Source organism: Canis lupus, chromosome 30 (genome assembly GCF_011100685.1).
Source record: "Canis lupus familiaris isolate Mischka breed German Shepherd chromosome 30, alternate assembly UU_Cfam_GSD_1.0, whole genome shotgun sequence".
NCBI classification, from domain to species: domain Eukaryota; kingdom Metazoa; phylum Chordata; class Mammalia; order Carnivora; family Canidae; genus Canis; species Canis lupus.
Window position 1 is genome coordinate 37,066,449 of NC_049251.1, and position 7,936 is coordinate 37,074,384.

General features: G+C 43.7%; 1 pseudogene; it reads left to right on the forward strand.

Moving 5' to 3' along the window:
* Positions 1 to 1,130: 1,130 nt before the first annotated feature.
* Positions 1,131 to 2,311, forward strand: LOC100685547 (annotated as a pseudogene).
* The last annotated feature ends 5,625 nt before the right edge of the window (positions 2,312 to 7,936 follow it).

The following is a 7,936-nucleotide window of genomic DNA, read 5'->3' on the forward strand; positions in this document are numbered from 1 at the left end:
GCCTGACACGGGCAGGCTGTGCTCCTGTCTCCTGTTACGGGTCTACCCTCTCTGCACCTGGCCTCCCAGAGAGGAATCTGAGAGCCATCCTAACGCTTCCTTGACACCCCAGCACGCGCTCAGCGAATGTCCCCCAGAGTGGCTCCTCTTGGTCGCGTGTTGGGCAAACTCCTTGCCGACACCCCCCCCCCCCCCCCCCCGCCTCTGCCTCACCAGCAGTCCGGCCTCCACACAACCACAAAGGTGATTGCTCTAACCCGATCTGGCCTCCCCCCCCCCCCCCACTCAGCACCGGGCAATCACTTCCTCATCACGTGCCCTGCGGAAGAGAAACCAGTGCAGCCCTGGTTGCCTCTTCTCGTTTATTTACAATTTGCACTTACACTTAGGCCCTGAAGTCTGGCCTCTATAACCATTCCCTTGGCCTCGAACTGTCACCCTACCCACTACCCCCATGACCGGCTTTCTCTGCCAGTAAGTTTCTATCCATCTTTAAGGGCCCGACCCAACCGTCGGTCCTCCGACTGTTCTAATTCACGTCTCTGCCTTTTCTAATACACCGTGAACTCCTCAAGGAAAATGATCCGGCTAGGTTTTGGGTTCCTCCATCCAATACCTCGCACAATCTAGGTGTTCACTGAATGGACTTCCCCGAGGAAGATGGACTTGGAGCTACCATGGCCCGGTGCTGGGGCGGTTGGGCAACCTCCTAACTCCTGCCCGGAGCCTACACTCCAGTTTTGCAGAGGACGTTAAGGCTGAGCTGAGTGTAGAATCACTGAGGCCATCTTCTGGAAGAAGGAGGAGCCCCTGCGAGCTGGGAAGCTTCTTCCCTCCACCAGCATACCTTGAAGAGAACCAGTCTCCGCCCTCCTGTTTCCTAGTAAGGTCAAGGCCTCTAGGACCGTGTTCAGCCCATCATTGGATCAAGCACTGGAGTCCCAGCAGGCCAGAGCAGAGGGTGTCGAGGACGCACAGAGCCATCCTCCCCAGAATCCCTGGAACCCTGCGAAGTTGATTTTGGGGAAAAGAGAAACGAGGCCGGAGCTGTGGGCGCTTTTTCTGCCCGCAGTGTCTCAGATTCATTCTTAAGGAACTGAGAACTTAATCTTCCAACATGTCAACATGCCCCACCTCCCACCCCAGCTCCTGCAACACAAATGCCCAGCACACCAGGGTTTGTGGGGTACGATCCATACAGTCACCTCGCCTACAACAACTACAGGCTGCCAGGGAGCCCGGGCACCGACAGCCGGGTCGCGGCATCCTCCAGTATCCTCCCAAACCCCCAAAGCCACCAGATAGGCCGCTGATGCCCTACGTGAGGACAGCAGAAAGGTCTGGGGCCAAGTAGAAGCTTCCAACCCTGACCTAAAGTTGTGGGAGATTGGCAAGATTATTGGTGGCATGTGGCGAGATCTCACTGATGAAGAAAAACAAGAATATTTAAATGAATACGAGGCAGAAAAGATAAAGCGCGATGAATCTATGGAGGCCTATCATAGGGCCCCCGCCACCCTGCTTAATAAAGGCCCAAAGTCGTGCAGAGGCTGCTTTAGAGGAAGGAGTTGACAGAGTCTCGCATGGAGAAAGGACAACCTTACATGAGCATCCAGCCTGCTGAAGATCCAGGTGACTACGATGATGGCCTTTCAGTGAAGCCTACAGCCACCCACGTTTCCCGAGAAACCACCACCTCATCAGTGAAATCCTTGGAGTGTGGTGCCAGACGTTCGGTCACTTGTCACAGTGGCTGGAATGCAGGTCCTCGAGCGACAGGTCCAGTCCTTAATGGTTCATCAGCGAAGACTAGAAGCTGAACTTCTTCAGATAGAGGAGCGACACCAGGAAAAGAAGAGGAAGGTCCCAGAAAGCACAGATCCATTTAACAATGAACTTAAAGGGTTGTGCGGTCTGAAAGCAGAAGCGGGTATGGAAAAGGTTGCCGCTGAGACTGCACAGGCAGGACACCGGGCAAGAGCAGAGGGAGACAGAAGCAGCAGAGCCCCCTGGACGTGGTCAGAGCAGCGTGGTTCCCCAGGAAGAGCCAGCTGCTAGCAAGACCCAGGGAAGAAGGACACGAAAGCATCCCTATGGGGCCAGAGGAGACACACCTCGAAGAGGCAACGGAAAGCCAACAGACCGGTGAAGAAGGCACGTCTACTCCTGAGCACAAGGAGAGCGGGCAGGAGGGGGTGGACGGTACGGCCGAGGAAGGGACAGTGACAGGAACACTGGCTCAGAGAGCAACAGTGCAACAGTGCAGGAGCCACCGACAGACCCCACAGCAGAAGGTGAGAAGAAAGAATAAATGTTGCCTTGTTTTGTGTGTTCTAAATGCTTTTTTAAATGAAAAAAACAAGTTTTTTGAATTTTAAAAATAAAAAGTTGATTTTGGGCCCATGACGCTGGGTTTGGCTAACCGGGTACCACGGGGTGGGAGTGGTCCTAGTGAGTTAAGAATGAAGTGGGTTCCTTTTATAAACTCAAAACCCAGGTCTTACTGAGAATTCTGGGCAGCTTTCTGAAAGAGGACAGGAAGATCTACTCTTGAAGACCAAAGGATGGATCAAACTCCCACAGACAAAGTTGCCTAGGGCATGGCAGGAGAACCAGCCGATGAACATGCTAGACTAACACACAGGAGGGAAATGGGCTGGAACTGGAGTCAAAGAGATCTTGCCATGGGCAAGTGGTGTGAGAAGAGGAGTATCTGGGGCCAGTCAGATAAGGGTCTTCCTCACGCAAGAGGAAGGTATTGCTCACAAATACCCCCCAAAGCCTCACTTTATGCCATGCACTGAAGATGCAAAATGAGAAAAAAAAAAAAAAAGATGCAAAATGAGGAAGAGCAACATCTCCGCTAATGTGTTCACATCTCTTCAGTCTAGAACACAGACATTTACCAGGCGGAGATCACCATCCGGCACAAGAACTGAGACCCAACAGAGTGGTGATCTGGTAAAGCGAGGAAGGAATGTTCAGCCCTGGCTGCAGAATGTGGGGGTCACACGGGAAGTTAACCCGAGGCTGGTGGGGAATCCACTAGAGAAAGGAGCCAGCGTTTCTTCCAACCCTGCTTGCACTAGATCTGCAGAGCAGGGAAAATTCAGATGCTGGCGAAATTACAACAGAGAGTCTTTGAAATGATTGGCTCAAAAGAAAGTAAAGGATTTCCCTAACAGAGGACCAAAAACCTGCCCCCGGGTGGTAAATGAAGAGGGAAGCTGGTGCTTCCGGCCCTAAGGAAATCCTAACACCTGGAACCTGGAAGGCGGGAGGGGATGGAGGGAGCCACTAACACGGCCCACAGCCAGAGGGAGCGCCCGGCAGGAGGCCCCAGGAGAAACCTATCGGGAAGCCTGACTCGCACTGATGTATTTTAAAAATAAGTAAAAATTGTCATTCTCCTGGAGAATTTGTTGAAGATTTTTGTGCCTATATTCATAAGGGATATTGGTATGTAGGGGTTCTTTCTTCTATTTTTAAAATCTGGTTTTCCTTGGGGGATCCCTGGGTGGCTCAGCGGTTTAGCACCTGCCTTCAGCCCAGGGCGTGATCCTGGAGACCCGGGACCCGGATCGAGTCCCACATCGGGCTCCCCGCAGGGAGCCTGCTTCTCCCTCTGCCTGTGTCTCTGCCTCTCTCTGTGTCTCTCATGAATAAATAAATAAAATCTTAAAAAACAATCTGGTTTTCCTTTTAAAAACAATCTGGTTTTCCTTATCAGTAAGGGCAGTCTTCTCTCTTCTTCTACTTTGAAGGGTTGGTGTAAATTGTTCTGTAAACATTTGGGAGAATTCTCCAGTGAGGCCATATGGTCCTGGACTTTTTCTTTTTATGGGAAGTTTTATTACTAACTTAACCTCTCTACTTGTTATAGATCTACTCAGATTCTCTATTCCTCCCTGCTTCAGTTTTGGTAATCTATGCATTTCTAAAAATTTTCCCAATTTCTCAGGGTTATCTAACCTGTTGGCATACAGCTACTCACAGTATACCCCCTATATTCCTTTCTTTTGCTTATAGGTCAGTAATAATATCCCCTCTTTCCTTCTTGTTAGTATTTTGAGTCTTCTCTCTCATTCTCTCTCTCTCTTTCTTTGTGTTTGCTGTTGTTTTTTGTCAGCCTAGCTCCTTTTTTAAAATATACAAGTTGTAAGCTCATTTTCTTTGATGTAGAATTAACAGGGTTAATTTGATGCCCCAAATGATGTAAAATTATAACATTTGCATATGAAGACTTTCCTTGAGGTAGTCCGACTTTCTTAAGGTTATTGATTTGATGATCAATAAAACTCAAAGAAACTATACATTTGTTCACAGATTTTTGTTGTTGTTGTTACTTGGGAAGTTCCATAATGGTAATTCCATCCAGAGTCATAATTACCAGTGGGGAAAAATACTCTCTCTGCTGATTGTGTGAGCAGCACATTGATACTCTCTATATAACCACTTTATATGAAAGCATGTACATTTTGCAAAAAGTGTGCACATGCCTATTATCTCATTTTTGGAACTGGACTAAATTGCCTTATTGCCTCCAACAGGGTCAGTTGTCAAACTGTCAAAATTTGTCAATTTTGTTTTTGTTTTTTTTTTCAAAGAAACAACTTTTGGTTTTGCTGATTTTCTGTATCATTTTTCTATATTTCATTCATTTCTGCTCTAATCTATATTATTTCCTTCCTTCTACTTGATTTGTTTCTTCTTCTTTTTCCTAATTTCCTAAGGTGAACATTGAAGTTATTGATTTAAAATTTTTTAAAAATATAGTAGCTTCTTTACTATAAATTTCCCTCTGAGCACTGCTTTTGCTGCAACCCTTAAGTTTTGGTTTGTTGTGCTTTTGTTTCCATTCATCTCAGTTTACTTTCTAATACAACTTGTGATTTCTACTTTGACCCTTTTGTTCTTTAGAAGTCCATTGTTTATTTATTTTATTTTATTTTATTTATTTATTTGTGAGATACACAGAGACAGAGAGAGGCAGAGACACAGAGAGAGGGAGAAGCAGGATCCACACAGGAAGCCTGACATGGGACTCGATCCCAGATCTTCAGGATCACACCCTGGACTGAAGGCAACACTAGACCGCTGAGCCACCTGGGCTGCCCAGAAGTCCATTGTTTAATTTTCATTTTTTGCAAATTTCCTTCTGGCATGAATTTCCAATTTCACTATATGGTAGTCAGAACATATTTTGTATGATTTTAATTCTTTTAAGTTTATTGAGATTTGTTTTATGGCCAATACATGGTCTATCCTGGAGAATGTTCCATGGGCATTTGAGAAAAATATGTATTTTGCTGTTATTAGGTGTGGTGTTCTCGGTGCCTGTTAGATCCAGTTGGTTTGTACTCTTGTTCAAATTTTCTATTTCCTTCCTGATCATCTATCCAATCATTTTATCCACTATTGAAAGTGGGGTATTAAAGTCTACAACTATTGTTGTTACCTACTTCTCCCTTCCATTATGTCAGGTTTGCTTCACGGATTTTGAGGCTCTGTTGTTAGGTGCATATGTGTTTTTAATCATCAAATCTTCTTGATAGATTAACCCTTTTATTATTTTAAAATATTATTTGTCCTTAGAACTGATTTTGCCTTAAAATATACCCTGTCAGGGGGATCCCTGGGGGGCTCAGCAGTTTGGCGCCTGCCTTTGGCTCAGGGCGCGATCCTGGAGTCCCAGGATCGAGTCCCGTGTCGGGCTCCCAGCATGGAGCCTGCTTCTCCCTCTGCCTGTGTCTCTGCCTCTCTCTCTCTCTCTGTCTATCATGAATAAATAAATAAATCTTTGAAATATATATATAAGGATCCCTGGGTGGCGCAGCGGTTTGGCGCCTGCCTTTGGCCCAGGGCGTGATCCTGGAGACCCAGGATCAAGTCCCACATCGGGTTCCCGGTGCATGGAGCCTGCTTCTCCCTCTGCCTATGTCTCTGCCTCTCTCTCACTCTGTGTGACTATCATAAAAAAAAAAAAAAACACCTGAAATTATATATATATATATATATATATATATATATATATATATATATCCTGTCAGATATTAATACAGCCCCTTCAGCTCCCTTTTGGCTAAAATTTGTATGATGTATCTTTTCACATCCTTTCAATTTATTTGTGTCTTTGAATATGATATGTCTCTCTCATAGCGTAGAGTTGAATTTTATATATAATATATATTTAATATATTAAATAATATATCAACAAATAGGATTGTATTATTTAACATATTAATATATTAATACATATTTATTTATAATATATTTTATTATATATTAATACATATATATTAAAATTATATCATTTTATTCATTTTGCCAATTTGCTTTTTAATTTGCTTTTTAGTTTGCTTTTTAATTTGGGTGTTTAATCTATTTACATTTTATATAATTGCTGATGAGGCAGGTTGCTATTTGGCATTTTGCTATTTGTTTTCTATGTCTTTTTTTTTTATTGTCCCTCTATTACTCTGTCACTGCCTTCTTTGTGATAAGTAAATATTTTCTAGTGTTACCCTTTTAATTCCCTTGTCCAAAGTCACAAATCATAAAATAAAAATTTGGTAAGTTGAACATCATCAAAACTGAATATGTTTACCACTTGGGGCACCTGCATGGCTTAGTCGGTTAAATATTTGACTCTTGTTTTCAGTTCAGGTCATGATCTCAGTCAGACTGGTGCTGGGCATGGAGTCTACTTGAAATTCTCTCTCTCCCTCTCCCTCTGCCCCTCCCACTCATGCTCTCTCTCTCTCTAAAATGAATAAAGCTTTAAAAATGTTTACTGTTTGAAAGACATGGTTAAGAAAATGAGAAAGCAAGCCATAAACTGGGAGAAAATATTTACAAAACATATATTACAAAGGACTTGCATTCTGAATATATTATTTACAATTCAATACTAAGAAAACAAATGACCCAGCAAAAAAGCAATGGGTAAAGATTGGAATGGTCACTTTACTGAAGAACACATATGGATAGCAAATAAATGCCTGAAAAGATGCTCAGCATCTTTAGTCATAATAGAAACGCAGATTAAACCCAGAAGTTAACATTACACACCCTTGATGTGTATACACATTACCTCGATGTTAAAAATAAAAGACTGACAATATCAAATGTTGTAAGGATGTGCAATAACCGGAACTCTCATATAATTGCTAGTGAATGGGAATGCAAAATAGTATTCCAGCTCACCAAACAATCTAGCAGTTTCTTATAAAGTTAAATATAGACTTACCGTATGACCCCACAGTGCCACTCCTTGATATATTTTTAAAGATTTTATTTAATTTTTTGAGAGAGAAAGAGAGTGAGCAGGGCGAGGGGCAGAGGAGGAGGAAGAGGGAGAAGCAGACACCGTGCTGAGTGCAAGCCCAACTCAGGGCATGACTTGATGTCACGACTCTGAGATCATGACCCCAGCTGAAACTGAGAGTCAGATGCTTAACGAGACACCCAGGCGCCCCTACTCCTGGATGTTTACTCAAGATAAATGAAAATCCATGTCCACATGAAGACTTGAACATGGATGTTCATAGGGGCATTATTCTTAATAACTAAAACTGGAACCAGCCCAAGTGTTCCTCAGTTGGTGAATGAGTAAACAAATTGTGTGACGTTCCCATATAAGGGAGTGTCGCTGTGCAATGCACACCACACAGACAGATCTTAAAAGCGTTAGACTAAATGAAGGAAGTCAGACATAAAAGACACATCTTTTATGATTCCATTTTTATGAAATTCTAGAAAAAACAAAAATTTGGTGACAGGCAGACTGCCATGGTCCAGGAGTGAGAGCACAGGGGTTGACTGCACAGGGACAGGAGGGTTTAGAGGAGTGATGGAGATGTTCTAGGTCTTAACTGTTGGGGATAGTTATAGGACTGTGTATGTTTATCAAAACAGCTTCAATATAGCAAATATA